Genomic DNA, 21,360 nt, shown 5'->3' on the forward strand with positions numbered 1-21,360 from the left:
GACGAATATAGTAGTCACTTGATAACTCGTGAACCAATAACTCAACTGATCGGGAATCGACGTTCCTCTCTTTTTTTGTACTCTGATATGGCGGCGGCACACAGATTGCTGATGTCACTAAACAACCTCCATTACTGAATTTGGCATGAGCAAACTATTGTTTCAATGGAAACTAGAAAGCATCTGAAAATGTAAAGCCCGTCCGTGCCCGTTTGTATTCAGACGTCTTCTTCTATCGTATGCTCACAATAACGAAAACAGTTTTAAAAAATACAAAATGAAAATTGAAGATTTCATACATAATTGACCTTTGAGATTTAGATCTAAAAAAAATCAGCTTCGAGCTTTTGATGGGTGAACCAATTCTGTAACCCACTATGCAAAGTCTCAAAATTTCAGGTCAATTGGACAAAAATTGACGATTATACAACCTTGACCTTTGACTTTTTGATCTAAAACAAACAAACAATCGACTCCTAACTTTTGATTAGTGAACCAATTCAGTGACCCGATATGCAAGTTCTTTAAATGTGAGGTCAATGGGGTGAAAATTGACAATTTTATGCAACCTTTACCTTTGCTGTTTTGATCTAAAAAAACAAAAACAATCTGCTTGTAGCTTTTGTTTAGTTAACCAATTCAGTGACCCGATATGCAAATCTTACTATAATTCACCAAATGTCCATCTGTTTGTCTGTCCGTCCATTCCCAGGTACCGCAAAAACGGCTGAACCGATCGCAACGACATTTTGGGTGGGTAATCCTGGGACCCCCTGGAGTAAAATAGGCTATATTGTTTTTCCAAATTTTTTCCAATTTTTCCAATTTCCAATTTTTCCTATTTTCAAATTTTCCAGTTTTTCCAAACACGATGGAATAATATTTACCGATATGAACAGTGATGTTGCTTTTATTGAAATTCTACAAATACTGTTTAGATTTTGATGATTTGCGTGTGATATGATTTAAGGGATGTTTATATAAATAGTTTAAAATAAAAAAGCCTTCAATTTCTGATATTTTGCCTTTTCATTTGGGCCTCCCAATTGAAGCCCCGCCCGTAGGGAGTGTACCGTTGCTAGTTCTTTAAATTTCAAGCCAATCGGATGAAAATTGATGCGTTTATGTGATGCTGATCTTTAACCTTTTGAACTAATTATTAATTTGCCTTCGCCATATCATCATAATAATGCTTTGTTGAAAATTTGATGACAAAACACAAATGGTAAATTCAAATTTAAGATCAATTGGATAAAGAAAAAACAAACATTAATACTAAATAACTAAACAACTAAATAACTAAATAAATAAATAAACCAATATATATATATATATATATATATATATATATATATATATATACACATATATATACACATATATATATATATATATATATATATATATATATATATATATATATATATATATATATATATATATAATCGGGAGATTAAATCAGACGCGGACGTAGCTTCAGGACGGTCGATCTTTAATTCTCGACAAGCTTTCGACCAACAAAGGTCTTCTTCCTAGTCGTCCCCAAGTTCAGCGGAAGTTCACTTGTTCATGAAAGTTCACTTCCGCTGAACTTGGGGACGACTAAGAAGACCTTTTTTTGTTGGTCGAAAGCTTGTCGAGAATTAAAGATCGACCGTCCTGAAGCTACGTCCGCGTCTGATTTAATCTCCCGATTATTTATTTAATGCAAATGAGATGCCCTGCTCGTACTGTGGAGTATCTACTATTTCTTTTATATATATATATATATATATATATATATATATATATATATATATATATATATATATATATATATATATATATATATATAGTTGCGGGAACGCTGCCGGTCTTCTCCCCTTACCAAGGGGGGATTAGTCCCCTTGTCTTTGACTGGCCGACGGGATCCGGGACCTATGACGTCCTTCCCGGACAGCGCGAAATGGGGTTATCGGCCGAATTCACTATTACCTAATTACTCGCGCTGCCCTGAAACAAGGAAATAAGCCCCGCACGAATCACGTGTGTTGGTGGATGACTCCGAGCGGTTTTGCGTACACGTGACCCGCGCCGTTATAGATGGAACCCGATTCAAGCAACCTTAATTCGTACCACGCTTAGTCAATGGAAAAATCACAAAAGCGGTCGAATTGGAAAAAGGAAGAACAGATTAATTTACACAATGATTCAAGAGCAGATACACAGAGCAGCTTATACAGTCTTACTTAATACCCAGGACAAACGGGCCTGTCTCACACACAGACACACTCACACGGGGCTTGCAGCTGAAGGTCAGGTTGATGGTCCGCGTCCAAGGATGGCTCCCGTGCAGCTCTCTCTCCGGTCCCCAGCTCGTACCGCGAAGTAGGTGAAGGCAGCAGGCAGGAGCTCGTATTGTGCCGTCGGGACGCACTGGCTATTTACGGGGCGAACGGTAGGATGTGGGCTCTGGCGGTTAATCACTTGCAGGCTATTGCCATGTTTATTCACGTGGCTGGAATATTCGCTATCGGCTGGCTTGGCTGTACGTAATAAATTTACGCGTATGTAATAAACGAATATCGTTCCAAGCCTCGAAACGCCAACACAATCAAGGGCTTTCAATGCGCTCGCCGTAAAGGTCCTCTTGCCAAAGTGCGATTCCTTCAAGTCGTTGAAGTTCTCCTTCCTCTGCGAGTCCTTTGACCAGTCCTTCCCCTCTGCGAGTCCTCCAAAAAGTCCTCAGAAGTCCTTCGCTTCAGTCCTTGAACAAGCCCTCCGAAGTCCTTTTCCTCTGCGAGTCCTGGCAACGAGTCCTTCTAACGCGAGCCTTTTCCAACCAGTCCTCAGAAGTTCTTTCCCTCTGCGAGTCCTCCAACAAGTCCTCAGAAGTCCTCTGCGAGTCCTCGTGAGGGCTTTGTGCACGGACTTATATAGCCCTGCCCAGTAAACTCTCTGGAACTTACCAGACGTGCCTCACCACACCCTACCACGCCATGTCACCCGAGCCCCGATTGGTTGGTGGCTCTTATCGTTGTTGCCCCCGCCGCTCCACCCTTGACCCCGCGTCCCTCCTTTTCAGGCCTACCTCGTGTTACTAGACTAGGGGCAGCCAAATGGGGCGCGGGATGGATTGCGCCTGTTGGGGGAGGGTGGAAGGTGGCCGCAAAATGAACGGGACCTAATCTCATGTCTTTACACAACGCAGATATTACTAGGGGTAATGGCCTATACTTACACATACTATGAAATAACTAATAATACAGGTGGCCTACGTGTTGCTCGTGGACTAACTATGGGGGGCAACCCTTTAACCTTTAATGATCAATATGTACAAATCTCAAAACCGTAGCTATATATATATATATATATATATATATATATATATATATATATATATATATATATATATATATATATATATATATATGAATGTCACAATTGATCATTTGGTGTTTTACATCACAAATTTTTTTTTAGTGTTGTCAAGAAGTCAAAATATGGTTATGCTATGTCTCAAAAACAATTTTTAGTTGTGGTATGTTTGTTTTTATTTTAGCGAGCTCTTCTGAAACCTAACCTCTCAAATATGTGGTGTCTTACTGTATACGATAGCCTTATCCTGCCTGCAAAACACGAGGGGGACAGTTTATAGCAGGGCCAAGATACTAACCCAGGAAAGACAGCTTAGATGTGAGTGTGCACTGTGCATACCTAGTCAGGTAAACAGGCAGATGTGGACAGATTTAACAGTTATAAACGAGGCACACCATAGCTGTTATCATATGTATGCTCAAACCAAAATCAGGCAATGGAAAACACAAATCACTTTTTAATGCTATCCTCCTGCACACAAATCATAATAAAGCACCAAAGCGTCGGTTTTCTTATCCCTACCTCTATGACATCATATTCACAGAGGTATGAAGGTTCCAAGTCAAAATGCAGGAATTTTATTTGAACTCTGTAGCCATTCGGGACCTGGACATGCCATGTACGCTGCAGAAAGTTGGGGTAGACGTAGGGGTAGTTTGGTGAGCGCAATGCCCCAAACAACTCCTGCTTTGCTTTCGGAACCACTTCATCATTACTCGTTGAGAAACAGCCAAGACCAAGGAGCCATGACATCAGAAAGCAGTAAATGAAGCTGTGCACAGAAACAGTTTTTATACAATTATTATATTGAGTAAGATTGGATTTACATATATTTTGTCATATCCCAGTCAATCAGGGATATATACAGTCACGTGCAAAAGTAAGTACACCCAATGTAAAGTTTTGACTTTTTCAACATATATCAACACACAGCTATTTGTTCTATTTGTGCTATTTGTTCTTCATTTCAACAATATTGATAAATAAAGGTGATATAATATAACAAATATCATGAAACATTTACATTTTGTAGTCCATTGTATAATTTAAATAAACATAAATGCAAATTTCACATGTGGAAAAAGTAAGTACACCCCTACATTTATCACTACTTCAAATACCTAAAATTAGAATCAGGTGCACCAGCTCAGGTGCAAATGATTAGAACATCGTTAGAGAGGATCTTGGAGGAACCTGTCTTATTTAAACCTCAGACATTTAGTTTGGTTTGCTCTTTGTTGTTGAAGTGTGCGGCGTCACCATGCCTAGATCAAAAGAGCTCTGAGGCCTTCAGAAAGAAGGTTATAGATGCCTACGAGTCTGGGAAGGGATTTAAAAAGATCTCCAAACAATTTGAAAGCAATCATTCGACTGTCCGGAAGATCATCTACAAGTGGAGAAGATTCCAAACAACTGCCAACTTGTTCAGGCCAGGCCGCCCCAGCAAGTTCAGCCCGAGAGCAGACCACCAGATGCCAAAATAAGTCTCTAAGAACCCCAGAATGTCATCACGGGACCTACAGGTAGCTCTTGCCACTGTTGATGTCAAAGTGCACGAGTCTACTATTAGAAAGAGGCTGCACAAATTTGATCTACATGGGAGGTGTGCCAGGAAGAAATCTTTGCTGTCCAGAAAGAACATCAGGGCAAGACTAAAGTTTGCCAATGAACACCTCGGCAAAGACCAGCACTTGTTAATAAGCATGATAATAAGCATTGTTAATAATCATGATAAGAAGTATTAATAAGCATGATAATAAGCATTGTTAATAAGCATAAGAAGTATTATTAATAAGCATGATAATGAGCATTGTTAATAATCATGATAAGAAGTATTATTAATGAGCATGATAATAAGCATTGTTAATAAGCATGATAAGAAGTATTGTTAATAAGCATAAGTATTATTAATAAGCATGATAATAAGCATTATTAATAAGCGTAATAATAAGCATTATTAATAAGCATGATAAGTATTATTAATAAGCATGATAATAAGCATTGTTAATAAGCATGATAATAAGCATGATAAGCATTGTTAATAAGCATGATAAACATTGTTAATAAGCATGATAATAAGCATTATTAATAAGCATGATAAGCATTATTAATCATAATAAGCATTATTAATAAGCATGATAAGAAGCATTATTAATAAGCATGATAAGCATTGTTAATAAGCATCATAATAAGCATAATAAGCATTGTTAATAAGCATGATAAGCGTAGTTAATTAACATGATAATCATTGTAAATAAGCATTGTTAATAAGCATGATAATAAGCATTGTTAATAAGCACGATAATAAGCATTGTTAATAAGCATGATAAGCTTTGTTAATAAGCATAATAAACATTGTTAATAAGCATGATAATAAGCATGATAAGAAGCATGATAAACATTGTTAATAAGCATGATAATAAGCATTATTAATAAGCATGATAAGCATTATTAATAAGCATGATAAGCATTGTTAATAAGCATGATAATAAGCATTGTTAATAAGCATGATAATAAGCATTGTTAATCATGATAATAAGCATTGTTAATAAGCATGATAATAAGCATTGTTAATAAGCATGATAAGCATGATAAGCATTGTTAATAAGCATGATAAACATTGTTCATAAGCATTATTAATGAGCATGATAAGCATTATTCATAAGCATGATAAGCATTGTTAATAAGCATTGTTAATAAGCATTATAATCATGATAAGCATGTTAATAAGCATTGTTAATAAGCATGATAAATCATTGTTAATCATGATAATAAGCATGATAAGCATTGTTAATAAGCATGATAAACATTGTTAATAAGCATGATAAGCATTATTAATAAGCATGATCATAAGCATGATCTGTTAATAAGCATGATAATAAGCATCGCTAATAAGCATGATAAGCATTGTTAATAAGCATGATAAGCATTGTTAATAAACATGATCATTGTTAATAAGCATTGTTAATAAGCATTCTTAATAAGCATGATAAGCATTGTTAATAAGCATGATAAGCATTGTTAATAAGCATGATAAGCATTGTTAATAAGCATGATAATAATCATTGTTAATAAGCATGATAAGCATTGTTAATAAGCATGATAAACATTGTTAATAAGCATGATAAACATTGTTAATAAGCATTATTAATAAGCATGACAAGAAGCATTATTAATAAGCATGATAATAAGCATTGTTAATAAGCATTGTTAATAAGCATGATAAGCATTGTTAATAAGCATTAATACGCATGATGATAATCATTGTTAATAAGCATGATAATAAGCATGATCATAATCATTGTTAATAAGCATGGTAGTTAATAAGCATGATAATAATCATTGTTAATAAGCATGATAAGCATTGTTAATAAGCATGATAAGCATTGTTAATAAGCATGATAAACATTGCTAATAAGCATGATAAGCATTATTAATAAGCATGATAAGCATTGTTCATAAGCATGATAATCATTGTTAATAATCATTGTTAAGCATTGTTAATAAGCATTGTTAATAAGCATTGTTAATAAGCATGATAATAATCATTGTTAATAAGCATGATAAACATTGTTAATAAGCATAATAATAAGCATTATTAATAAGCATGATAAGCATTATTAATAAGCATGAAAATAAGCATTGTTAATAAGCATGATAATAAGCAGTTTATAAGCATAATAATAAGCATTGTTAATAAGCATTGTTAATAAGCATGATAAGCATTGTTAATAAAACATTGTTAATAAGCATGATAATAAGCATTGTTAATAAGCATGATAAGCATGATATGCATTGTTAATAAGCATAATAAACATTGTTAATAAGCATGATAATAAGCATTATTAATAAGCATGATAAGAATGATAAACATTGTTAATAAGCATTATAATCATAACAAGCATTATTAATAAGCATGATAATAAGCATTGTTAATAAGCATGATAATAAGCATTGTTAATAAGCATAAGCATTGTTAATAAGCATGATAAACATTGTTAATAAGCATGATAAACATTGTTAATAAGCATTATAATCATGATAACAAGCATTATTAATAAGCATGATAATAAGCATTGTTAATAAGCATAAGCATTGTTAATAAGCATGATAAACATTGTTAATAAGCATGATAAGCATTGTTAATAAGCATGATAAACATTGTTAATAAGCATAATAATAAGCATGATAAGAAGCATAATAATAAGCATGATAATCATTGTTAATAAGCATGATACTAATCATTGTTAATAAGCATGATAATAATCATTGTTAATAAGCATTGTTAATAAGCATGATAAGCATTGTTAATAAACATGATACGCATTGTTAATCATGATAAACATTGTTAATAAGCATGATAAACATTGTTAATCATGCTAATAAGCATGATAATAAGCATGATAAGCATTATTAATAAGCATGTTAATAAGCATGATAATAAGCATTGTTAATAAGTATGATAAGCATTGTTAATAAACATGATAATCATTGTTAATAAGCATTGTTAATAAGCATTGTTAATAAGCATGATAATAAGCATTGTTAATACGCATGATAATCATTGTTAATAAGCATGATAATAAGCATTGTTAATAAGCATTGTTAATAAGCATGATCATAATCATTGTTAATAAGCATGGTAATAAGCATTTTTTTTTTTTTTTTTTTGTATACAAGATCGAGGCTCGTGAAAGAGCGAACATTAATCACACAGAAAGACAAACCGACACATAAAACATATAACATCGGGAGCGGTAGACAAGATGGGGAGAGAGGGGGAAGGACACAAACACAACATTTGAGAGCAGGGACCGAGAGACATGGAGACATCGAGAGATCTGAGAGAGGGCGAGGGCTTTGGGTGGGGAGCATGGGAAGGGGGCGGTGGGAGAGGTATAAAACATATGGACACTGCCAGGACTTCCAGGAAAGAAGTTGGAATTTCAAACAAGGTGGATCTGGGGTGAATTAGCGGGGGTAGAAAAGATCAAGGTTTTGGATGGGGGAAGATAAGAGATGGTGGTGAACAGCTGTTTTAAAGACCTGGAGGGAGGAGTGGGATTGAAGGGAGTGAGGGAGTTTGTTCCAGAGACGGGAGAAAAGAGGAATGAAAGAGTGAAGGTGAGCAGAGTGCCGAGATTTCGGCAGTTTAACCATCAGAGGGTTGCTGGCAGATCTTGTGCGACCTGTAGGAATATTTGGGGGACAGAGCACAGAGAGAGCTGGGGGTGCAAGGCCGGAGAGGAGTCGGTAGATGACAGAAATACCACCTACCTGCCTGCGGTGAGTGAGTGAAAGGCCCTCAGAGATAGCTTCATCGCGGGAGATTCCAATAATTCTGAAAGCTTTGGTTTCAACAGCGTGAAGCCGAGCTAGGTGTGAGGCAGGAGCACCGGCCCATAGGGGAGAACAGTATTCCATTGAGCTGCGGATGAAAGCCTTGTATGTGGTGAGGAGCTCAGGTGTGCCGAGGAAGGACTTCGCACGACGGAGGATGCCCAGTCGGCGACTGGCTTTGGTGGCCAGCTTGGAAATGTGGTTTTCCCAAGAAAGATCATGGCAGATAGTGAGACCCAAAATCTTGAGCGACAGAACTTCTTGGAGAGGATTGTTGAGAAAGTAGATGGGAGGGTTGTCCAGTCGATCTTTTCGGAGAGACATAGTAAGAGTGTGAGATTTGTCAGGATTGAAAGACATGTTCCACTTGTTTGACCAGTCTGTGATTTTGTCCAGGTCTTCAGAGAGTGAGGAGGCAGCAGACTGCCGATCTGAGGGAAGAGGAATGGAGCGGCAGAGAGTGGAGTCATCAGCAAAGAGATAGAGAGGATTTTCGAGAGAGTCAGAGAGATCATTGATGAAGACCAGAAAAAGCACGGGGCCCAGAACACTGCCTTGGGGAACTCCAGCCTGAACAGGAAGAGGAGATGAGAGAAACCCATTCAGGGCCACACGTTGACGACGACTAGAGAGGAAGTCCGCCAGCCATGCGTGGAGATTTCCATGGATACCAAAGGAGGAGAGTTTGGTGAGCAGAGCGGGGTGCCAGACCGTGTCGAAGGCACGTGATATGTCGAGGGAGACAGCTCTAATTTCCTGTTTGGCATTGAGGACCTCCATCCATTGTTGAGACAGCAGAAGCAGCATGTCCAGAGTAGAGTGACCTGGTCTGAAACCAAATTGATGATCAGAGATCAAGCCATTGGAGAAGAGGAAAGATTTCATATCCGAAGCAATGATGGATTCCATGACTTTGCTGATAATTGGGAGAAGGCTGATTGGTCTGTAGTTGCTAGGATCTGTTTTTGCACCTTTTTTGTGCAAAGCGGTGATGTTGGCTGATTTCCAAGCAGATGGCAGTTGACCTTGAGCAAAAGAGAGGGTGAAGAGAACAGAGAGAGGGTGAGATAGAGCAGCAGAGCAGGATTTTAGGACCCGTGGGCTGATGCCGTCGGGTCCAGTTGCAGAATCAGAGTCGAGGGTTGACAGAAACTTTTCCACCTTGTCAGGAGGAAAGGACACGGAGTCCAGGATCAGCAGGGTACGACTGGGTATGGTGGGTACAGAGAGGGATGGGTTTGGGACACAAGATTTAGAGGCAAACACAGAGTTGAGGCATTCAGCTTTTTCACGTGCGGAGTCAGCTGTGTAGCCGTTTGAGGTAAGGGAGGGGATGGAGGGGGAACAAACACCAGAAACGGATTTGACCAGATGCCACCAGGATTTGGAAGAGGGAGACAGATAAGAGAGTTCGGTCTTGAGAACGGAGAGATATTGTTTCCTGGCTCTCCTGAGGGTGGACACACACTTGTTTCGGGCTTTGTGAAAGGAAATGAGATTTCCTTCCGTTGGATTTGCTTTCCAGGAGACGAAGGCAAGTTGTTTCTGGGCAACAGCCTCACCACAAGATTCCGTGTACCATGGACGGGAGGAAGGGTATGACAACTGAAGACGAGACGGGATAAATCTGTGCATGAGAGAGAGCAATTTACTTTGGAAGAATTCCCAGGATGAGTTGATGTCAGAGGTGGTAGAGATGGGAGACCAGTCCAGATGATTGATGGCTGCTTGAAGACCGTGCCAGTTGGCCTGAGTGAAATGCCAGACTCGTCGACGCTGAGCAGGCTCCCTGAGGATGGTCAGAGAGATGTCCACTTTAACAAGGACATGATCAGATGATCCGATCGGAGCAGAAGAAGAGCAGCAGACATTTTCAGGGAAGTTAGTCATAACCAAGTCCAGAAGAGAAGATGTTCCGTTGACTGAGATCCGGGTCGGGAAATTGACAGATTGTGTCAGTCCCAGTGAGTCGCAGAAGTCCTTTGCTGAGGAGCCATGGCTGGTGAGAGAGGTACCCACACCCAGCCAACTGGCATGATGACAGTTGAAATCACCACATATGAGGAAGAGAGAGTTGGGATGAGTAGATAGAAGTTGGTCCATATCATCAGACAGCGAGATGTAGATGGAGTCATCACTGTTTGGTGGACGGTACAACACACATATGAACAAGAGGTGGGAGCGAAGGGGAAGCCGTAGCCAGAGGTATTCCTGGGGGTGAGGTGGAGAGAGTGCAGTGCAGGGCGAGTGAGGAAGAGAGTTTTTGATAAAGATAGCAACCCCGCCTCCAGGACGAGGCTCAGGTCTATCATACCGGAGGAGGGAGTAGCCCGGGAGAGATACTATGGAATCAGAGACATCATAAAGGAGGAAAGTTTCTGTTAAGCAGATCACGTCTGGTTTGACAGAAGCAACCTGTATGGAGAGATCAGTTAAGTTTGAACGAAGGCCCCGGATGTTTGAGGTCCATACCGTTAATGAAGAGGAAGGGGGAGCATCAGATACAGAACAGGGGGGAGGAGGGGTAGGGTAAGATGTGGAAGAGGTGGAAGAGGTAGGGAGAGCTGTTGAAGGTGTGTCAGAGATTTCAGAATAGCTCGGAGAAAGGGAAGGATGGGGCGGACAAAAGGTTTGATGGTGATTGGGTGAGCCACAATGAGGTGTTATTTTAGGAGGGGGAAGAGCGAGGCAAAAGGTTGGGGGAGATGGAGGTGAGAGTTTGAAGGGGGAAGAAGCGGGGAGGACGCTTTGAGGAGGGGGAGTGAGAGGGGGGAAATTGAGAAGCAATGAGGGTGGGGAGATTTGAAGGGGAGGGGTGAGGGGGGAGTTTGGGAGGGAAGGGACAAGGGGAGGGATTTGAAAGGGATGGGATATGGGGGAGATTTGGAGGGGAGGGGTGAGGCAGGAGTCTAGGAGGGGAGGGGCGAGGGGGCGTCTTGGCGGGGAGGGGTGAGGGGGTAGTTTAGGAGGGAGGGGGCAAGGGGGGAGATTTGAAAGGGATGGGTGATGGGGAAGATTTGGAGGGGAGGGGTGATGGGGAAGATTTGGAGGGGAGGGGTTATGGGGAAGATTTGGAGGGGAGGGGTGAGATTGGATTTTTGAAAGTGTACGATTTATGGGAAACGAACATTTATTGCAAAATGAGTTTCTTGTGACCTTCGAGTTAAAAATACGTTTAAGGATGCTGGATGGAGGATGGAGTGCAGGAGAGTTTAGGGAATGTAGAAAAAAGGCACTATAGGAGATGGATATTTTTTTTGGGATGAATTGATTTGGTGAGCAAGTCGAAAGCAGCCTTTTAAAGAAGAAGAAGAAAAAGGTGTTATAAAATATGACGGAATACATAACTTGAGGGGAAAGTGTAAACATTGAAGGTTAGTGAGTGAAAACTATCTGGGGAAATGGGGGAGAAACACGTGGTCGAAGAACGAACGAACGAATAAGAATGAATAAACGAATGAGAACAGAGAAGGAAATGTTATTTATTTATTTTTTTTATTTTTTTTTTTTTTGAGTTGAGATTTACACAAGGAAGTAGGCTATGGGTGAAAAGACTGGGAATACAGAGAACGAAAGTTATTGGATCACAAACGACGGACCGCTAAGAGAAAAACAAAGCCTCAAGGTTGTACAGTGCACACTGTACAAGGCCTCAAGACACGACACGAATTAACACGATTTTCAATACAGGTATGAAAGATTTGCACCGAAAAATCTTCGTCGGGACACAATATACGTACAACACCATAAATAATTACAGTTTTAACGAAAATACAAATGGGAACAATCACTTAACTTCGATATCAAATCGTTCGCGACGCGGCAAAGGCCTTGCTCGCGACACGGCAAACAGACGATCAATTTATGAAAGATAAACACCGAGAAACGACCAAAGTTGCACACAATAACTTCACACACCGAAAGATAAATACAGTTTCGACAAAATACAATTGTGAACAGACTTAACTTCGAAAAACGTGGAGACCGTGTGGAGCTTCGAAAATCCCTCCCACCGTCTCCGAGATCTCGCGAGAGACATTGTTAACCGACCGAGAGACATAACAACATTGTTGTTAATAAGCATGATAATAATCATTAATAAACGATGAGCATTGTTAATAAGCATTGTTAACCCTTTGAGTACGGGATTTTTTTTATTTATAAAAATACCCCTGGTACGGGATTAATTTGGCATTTTGGTACGGGAATGCAACCACGTACTGACGATCTATTTATAGGTATAGTCGATGACGTGTAGTAACGTCATCCGTACACAAAACTTTTTCGCAGGTTGCGGCACTGGACGTCATCCGTACTCAAAGGGTTAATAAGCATGACAATATGCATTGTTAATAAGCATGATAAGCATTGTTAATAATCATTATAATAAGCATTGTTCATAAGCATGTTAATAAGCATGATGATAATCATTGTTAATAAGCATGATAATAAGCATTGTTAATAAGCATGATCATTGTTAATAAGCATGATAATAAGCATTGTTAATAAGCATGATAATCATTGTTAATAAGCATGATAAGCATTGTTGATAAGCATGATCATTGTTAATAAGCATGATAATAAGCATGATAATCATTAATAAGCATGATAAGCATTGTTAATAAGCATTGTTAATCCTTTGAGTACGGGATTTTTTTTATTTATAAAAATGCCCCCGGTATGGGATTAATTTGGCATTTTGGTACGGGAATGCAACCACGTACTGACGATCTATTTATAGGTATAGTCGATGACGTGTAGTAACGTCATCCGTACACAAAACTTTTTCGCGGGTTGCGGCACTGGACGTCATCCGTACTCAAAGGGTTAATAAGCATGACAATATGCATTGTTAATAAGCATTATAGACATAGTTAATAAGCATGATAATAAGCATTATTAATAAGCATGATAATAAGCATTGTTAATTAGCATAATAAGCATTGTTAATAAGCATGATAATAATCATTGTTAATAAGCATGATAATAAGCATTGTTAATAAGCATGATAAGCATTGTTAATAAGCATGATAAACATTGTTAATAAGCATTATTAATACGCATGACAAGAAGCATTATTAATAAGCATGATAATAAGCATTGTTAATAAGCATAAGCATTGATAATAAGCATTGTTAATAAGCATGATCATCATTGTTAATAAGCATGGTGATAATCAGTTGTTAATAAGCATGATAATAATCATTGTTAATAAGCATGATAAGCATTGTTAATAAGCATGATAATCATGATAAGCATTGTTAATAAGCATGATAAGCATTGTTAATAAGCATGATAAACATTGCTAATAAGCATTATGAGCATTATTAATAAGCATGATAAGAAGCATTGTTCATAAGCATAATAATCATTGTTAATAATCATTGTTAATAAGCATTGTTAACAAGCATTCTTAATAAGCATGATAATAAGCATGATAAGTATTATTAATAAGCATGAGAATAAGCATTGTTAATAAGCATGATAAGAAGTATTATTAATAAGCATAAGAAGTATTATTAATAAGCATGATAATAAGCATTGTTAATAAGCATGATAATAAGCATGATAAGCATTGTTAATAAGCATGATAATAATCATTAATAATAATAAGCATGATAATCATTGTTAATAAGCATGATAATAAGCATTGTTAATAAGCATGATAAGCATTGTTAATAAACATGATAAGCATTGTTACTAAGCATGATAATAAGCATTGTTAATAAGCATGATAATAAGCATAAGCATTGTTAACAAGCATGATAAACATTGTTAATAAGCATGATAATAAGCATTATTAATAAGCATTATTAATAAGCATGATAAGAAGTATTATTAATAAGCATGATAATACGCATTGTTAATATGCATTGTTAATAAGCATTGTTAATAAGCATGATAAGCATTGTTAATAAGCATGATAAACATTGTTAATAAGCATGATAATAAGCATGATAAGCATTGTTAATAAGCATGATAATAAGCATTGTTAATAAGCATGATAAGCATTGTTAATAAGCATGATAAACATTGTTAATAAGCATGATAATAAGCATGATAAGCATTGTTAATAAGCATGATAAACATTGTTAATAAGCATAATAATAAGCATGATAAGAAGCATTATTAATAATGATAATAAGCATGATAAGCATGATTAGCATTGTTAATAAGCATGATAAGCATTATTAATAAGCATTGTTAATAAGCATGATAATAAGCATTGTTAATAAGCATAATAATCATTGTTAATCATGATATGCATTGTTAATAAGCATGATAAACATTGTTAATAAGCATGATAAACATTGTTAATAAGCATGATAATAAGCATTGTTAATAAGCATGATAAGAAGCATTATTAATAAGCATGATCATTGTTAATAAGCATGATAATAAGCATTGTTAATAAGCATGATAATCATTGTTAATAAGCATGATAATAAGCATTGTTAATAAGCATGATCATTGTTAATAAGCATGATAATAAGTATGATAATCATTAATAAGCATGATAAGCATTGTTAACCCTTTGAGTACGGGATTTTTTTTATTTATAAAAATGCCCCCGGTATGGGATTAATTTGGCATTTTGGTACGGGAATGCAACCACGTACTGACGATCTATTTATAGGTATAGTCGATGACGTGTAGTAACGTCATCCGTACACAACTTTTTCGCGGGTTGCGGCACTGGACGTCATCCATACTCAAAGCGTTAATAAGCATGACAATATGCATTGTTAATAAGCATTATAGACATAGTTAATAAGCATGATAATAAGCATGATAATAAGCATTGTTAATTAGCATGATAAGCATTGTTAATTAGCATGATAAGCATTGTTAATAAGCATGATAATAAGCATTGTTAATAAGCATGATAATCATTGTTAATAAGCATGATAATCATGATAATCATTAATAAGCATGATAAGCATTGTTAATAAGCATGACAATAAGCATGATAATAAGCATTGTTAATAAGCATGATAATGAGCATTGTTAATAAGCATGATAAGCATTGTTAATAAGCATTGTTTATGAGCATTGTTAATAAGCATTGTTAATACGCAAAAGCATTGTTAATAAGCATGATAATCATTGTTAATAAGCATGACAAGCATTGTTAATAAGCATGATAAGCATTGTTAATAAGCATTGTTAATAAGCATGATAATAAGCATTGTTAATAAGCATGATAATAAGCATTGTTAATAAGCATGATAATACGCATTGTTAAAAAGCATGATAATACACATTGTTAATAAGCATGATAATACACATTGTTAATAAGCATGACAAGTTGTGATAGTGTTGAAAAACCACTTTTCGCACTTGTGTTAGTGTTGAAAAACCACTTTTCGCACTTGTGTTGGTGCAGGAAACCACTTTTGCACTTGTATTAGTGTGGAAAAAACACTTTTGGCACTTGTGATAGTGTTGAAAAACCACTTTTCGCACTTGTGTTAGTGTTGAAAAACCACTTTTCGCACTTGTGTTGGTGCAGGAAACCACTTTTGCACTTGTATTAGTGTGGAAAAACCACTTTTCGCACTTGTGTTAGTGTTGAAAAACCACTTTTCGCACTTGTGTTAGTGTTGAAAAACCACTTTTCGCACTTGTGTTAGTGTTGAAAAACCACTTTTCGCACTTGTGTTGGTGCAGGAAACCACTTTTGCACTTGTATTAGTGTGGAAAAAACACTTTTTGCACTTGTGATAGTGTTGAAAAAGCACTTTTCGCACTTGTGTTAGTGTTGAAAAACCACTTTTCACACTTGTGTTGGTGCAGGAAACCACTTTTGCACTTGTATTAGTGTGGAAAAACCACTTTTCGCACTTGTGTTAGTGTTGAAAAACGACTTTTCGCACTTGTGTTAGTGTTGAAAAACCACTTCTCGCACTTGTGTTAGTGTTGAAAAACCACTTTTCGCACTTGTGTTGGTGCAGGAAACCACTTTTGCACTTGTATTAGTGTGGAAAAAACACTTTTTGCACTTGTGATAGTGTTGAAAAACCACTTTTCGCACTTGTGTTAGTGTTGAAAAACCACTTTTCGCACTTGTGTTGGTGCAGGAAACCACTTTTGGACTTGTATTCGTGTGGAAAAACCACTTTTTGCACTTGTGTTAGTGTTGAAAAACCAGTTTTCGCACTTGTGTTAGTGTTGAAAAACCAGTTTTCGCACTTGTGTTGGTACAGGAAACCACTTTTGCACTTGTATTAGTGTGGAAAAAACACTTTTGGCACTTGTGATAGTGTTGAAAAACCACTTTTCGCACTTGTGTTAGTGTTGAAAAACCACTTTTCGCACTTGTGTTGGTGCAGGAAACCACTTTTGCACTTGTATTAGTGTGGAAAAACCACTTTTCGCACTTGTGTTAGTGTTGAAAAACCACTTTTCGCACTTGTGTTAGTGTTGAAAAACCACTTTTCTCACTTGTGTTAGTGTTGAAAAACCACTTTTCGCACTTGTGTTGGTGCAGGAAACCACTTTTGCACTTGTATTAGTGTGGAAAAAACACTTTTTGCACTTGTGATAGTGTTGAAAAACCACTTTTCGCACTTGTGTTAGTGTTGAAAAACCACTTTTCACACTTGTGTTGGTGCAGGAAACCACTTTTGCACTTGTATTAGTGTGGAAAAACCACTTTTCGCACTTGGGTTAGTGTTGAAAAACGACTTTTCGCACTTGTGTTAGTGTTGAAAAACCAGTTTTCGCACTTGTGTTAGTGTTGAAAAACCACTTTTCGCACTTGTGTTGGTGCAGGAAACCACTTTTGCACTTGTATTAGTGTTGAAAAAACACTTTTCGCACTTGTGTTGGTGCAGGAAACCACTTTTGCACTTGTATTAGTGTTGAAAAAACACTTTTCGCACTTGTGTTGGTGCAGGAAACCACTTTTGCACTTGTATTAGTGTGGAAAAACCACTTTTCGCACTTGTGTTAGTGTTGAAAAACCACTTTTCGCACTTGTGTTAGTGTTGAAAAACCACTTTTCGAACTTGTGTTGGTGCAGGAAACCACTTTTGCACTTGTATTAGTGTGGAAAAAACACTTTTTGCACTTGTGATAGTGTTGAAAAACCACTTTTCGCACTTGTGTTAGTGTTGAAAAAACACTTTTCGCACTTGTGTTGGTGCAGGAAACCACTTTTGCACTTGTATTAGTGTGGAAAAACCACTTTTCGCACTTGTGTTAGTGTTGAAAAACCACTTTTCGCACTTGTGTTGGTGCAGGAAACCACTTTTGCACTTGTATTAGTGTGGAAAAAACACTTTTGCACTTGTGGTTGTGTTGAAAAACCACTTTTCGCACTTGTGTTAGTGTTGAAAAACCACTTTTCGCACTTGTGTTGGTGCAGGAAACCACTTTTGCACTTGTATTAGTGTGGAAAAACACTTTTCGCACTTGTGATAGTGTTGAAAAACCACTTTTCGCACTTGTGTTAGTGTTGAAAAACCACTTTTCGAACTTGTATTAGTGTGGAAAAAACACTTTTTGCACTTGTGATAGTGTTGAAAAACCACTTTTCGCACTTGTGTTAGTGTTGAAAAAACACTTTTCGCACTTGTGTTGGTGCAGGAAACCACTTTTGGACTTGTATTTGTGTGGAAAAACCACTTTTTGCACTTGTGTTAGTGTTGAAAAACCAGTTTTCGCACTTGTGTTAGTGTTGAAAAACCAGTTTTCGCACTTGTGTTGGTGCAGGAAACCACTTTTGCACTTATATTAGTGTGGAAAAAACACTTTTGGCACTTGTGATAGTGTTGAAAAACCACTTTTCGCACTTGTGTTAGTGTTGAAATACCACTTTTCGCACTTGTGTTGGTGCAGGAAACCACTTTTGCACTTGTATTAGTGTGGAAAAACCACTTTTCGCACTTGTGTTAGTGTTGAAAAACCACTTTTCGCACTTGTGTTAGTGTTGAAAAACCACTTTTCGCACTTGTGTTAGTGTTGAAAAACCACTTTTCGCACTTGTGTTGGTGCAGGAAACCACTTTTGCACTTGTATTAGTGTGGAAAAAACACTTTTTGCACTTGTGATAGTGTTGAAAAACCACTTTTCGCACTTGTGTTAGTGTTGAAAAACCACTTTTCACACTTGTGTTGGTGCAGGAAACCACTTTTGCACTTGTATTAGTGTGGAAAAACCACTTTTCGCACTTGTGTTAGTGTTGAAAAACGACTTTTCGCACTTGTGTTAGTGTTGAAAAACCACTTCTCGCACTTGTGTTAGTGTTGAAAAACCACTTTTCGCACTTGTGTTGGTGCAGGAAACCACTTTTGCACTTGTATTAGTGTGGAAAAAACACTTTTTGCACTTGTGATAGTGTTGAAAAACCACTTTTCGCACTTGTGTTAGTGTTGAAAAACCACTTTTCGCACTTGTGTTGGTGCAGGAAACCACTTTTGGACTTGTATTTGTGTGGAAAAACCACTTTTTGCACTTGTGTTAGTGTTGAAAAACCAGTTTTCGCACTTGTGTTAGTGTTCAAAAACCAGTTTTCGCACTTGTGTTAGTGTTGAAAAACCACTTTTCGCACTTGTGTTGGTGCAGGAAACCACTTTTGCACTTGTATTAGTGTTGAAAAAACACTTTTCGCACTTGTGTTGGTGCAGGAAACCACTTTTGCACTTGTATTAGTGTTGAAAAAACACTTTTCGCACTTGTGTTGGTGCAGGAAACCACTTTTGCACTTGTATTAGTGTGGAAAAACCACTTTTCGCACTTGTGTTAGTGTTGAAAAACCACTTTTCGCACTTGTGTTAGTGTTGAAAAACCACTTTTCGAACTTGTGTTGGTGCAGGAAACCACTTTTGCACTTGTATTAGTGTGGAAAAAACACTTTTTGCACTTGTGATAGTGTTGAAAAACCACTTTTCGCACTTGTGTTAGTGTTGAAAAAACACTTTTCGCACTTGTGTTGGTGCAGGAAACCACTTTTGCACTTGTATTAGTGTGGAAAAAACACTTTTCGCACTTGTGTTGGTGCAGGAAACCACTTTTGCACTTGTATTAGTGTGGAAAAACCACTTTTCGCACTTGTGTTAGTGTTGAAAAACCACTTTTCGCACTTGTGTTAGTGTTGAAAAACCACTTTTCGAACTTGGGTTGGTGCAGGAAACCACTTTTGCACTTGTATTAGTGTGGAAAAAACACTTTTTGCACTTGTGATAGTGTTGAAAAACCACTTTTCGCACTTGTGTTAGTGTTGAAAAACCACTTTTCGCACTTGTGTTAGTGTTGAAAAACCACTTTTCGCACTTGTGTTGGTGCAGGAAACCACTTTTGCACTTGTATTAGTGTGGAAAAACCACTTTTCGCACTTGTGTTAGTGTTGAAAAACCACTTTTCGCACTTGTGTTAGTGTTGAAAAACCACTTTTCGCACTTGTGTTAGTGTTGAAAAACCACTTTTCGCACTTGTGTTGGTGCAGGAAACCACTTTTGCACTTGTATTAGTGTGGAAAAAACACTTTTTGCACTTGTGATAGTGTTGAAAAAGCACTTTTCGCACTTGTGTTAGTGTTGAAAAACCACTTTTCACACTTGTGTTGGTGCAGGAAACCACTTTTGCACTTGTATTAGTGTGGAAAAACCACTTTTCGCACTTGTGTTAGTGTTGAAAAACGACTTTTCGCACTTGTGTTAGTGTTGAAAAACCACTTCTCGCACTTGTGTTAGTGTTGAAAAACCACTTTTCGCACTTGTGTTGGTGCAGGAAACCACTTTTGCACTTGTATTAGTGTGGAAAAAACACTTTTTGCACTTGTGATAGTGTTGAAAAACCACTTTTCGCACTTGTGTTAGTGTTGAAAAACCACTTTTCGCACTTGTGTTGGTGCAGGAAACCACTTTTGGACTTGTATTCGTGTGGAAAAACCACTTTTTGCACTTGTGTTAGTGTTGAAAAACCAGTTTTCGCACTTGTGTTAGTGTTGAAAAACCAGTTTTCGCACTTGTGTTGGTACAGGAAACCACTTTTGCACTTGTATTAGTGTGGAAAAAACACTTTTGGCACTTGTGATAGTGTTGAAAAACCACTTTTCGCACTTGTGTTAGTGTTGAAAAACCACTTTTCGCACTTGTGTTGGTGCAGGAAACCACTTTTGCACTTGTATTAGTGTGGAAAAACCACTTTTCGCACTTGTGTTAGTGTTGAAAAACCACTTTTCGCACTTGTGTTAGTGTTGAAAAACCACTTTTCTCACTTGTGTTAGTGTTGAAAAACCACTTTTCGCACTTGTGTTGGTGCAGGAAACCACTTTTGCACTTGTATTAGTGTGGAAAAAACACTTTTTGCACTTGTGATAGTGTTGAAAAACCACTTTTCGCACTTGTGTTAGTGTTGAAAAACCACTTTTCACACTTGTGTTGGTGCAGGAAACCACTTTTGCACTTGTATTAGTGTGGAAAAACCACTTTTCGCACTTGGGTTAGTGTTGAAAAACGACTTTTCGCACTTGTGTTAGTGTTGAAAAACCAGTTTTCGCACTTGTGTTAGTGTTGAAAAACCACTTTTCGCACTTGTGTTGGTGCAGGAAACCACTTTTGCACTTGTATTAGTGTTGAAAAAACACTTTTCGCACTTGTGTTGGTGCAGGAAACCACTTTTGCACTTGTATTAGTGTTGAAAAAACACTTTTCGCAC

Source organism: Myxine glutinosa, chromosome 9 (genome assembly GCF_964187855.1).
Source record: "Myxine glutinosa chromosome 9, kmMyxGlut1.1, whole genome shotgun sequence".
Classification (NCBI taxonomy): Eukaryota; Metazoa; Chordata; class Myxini; order Myxiniformes; family Myxinidae; genus Myxine; species Myxine glutinosa.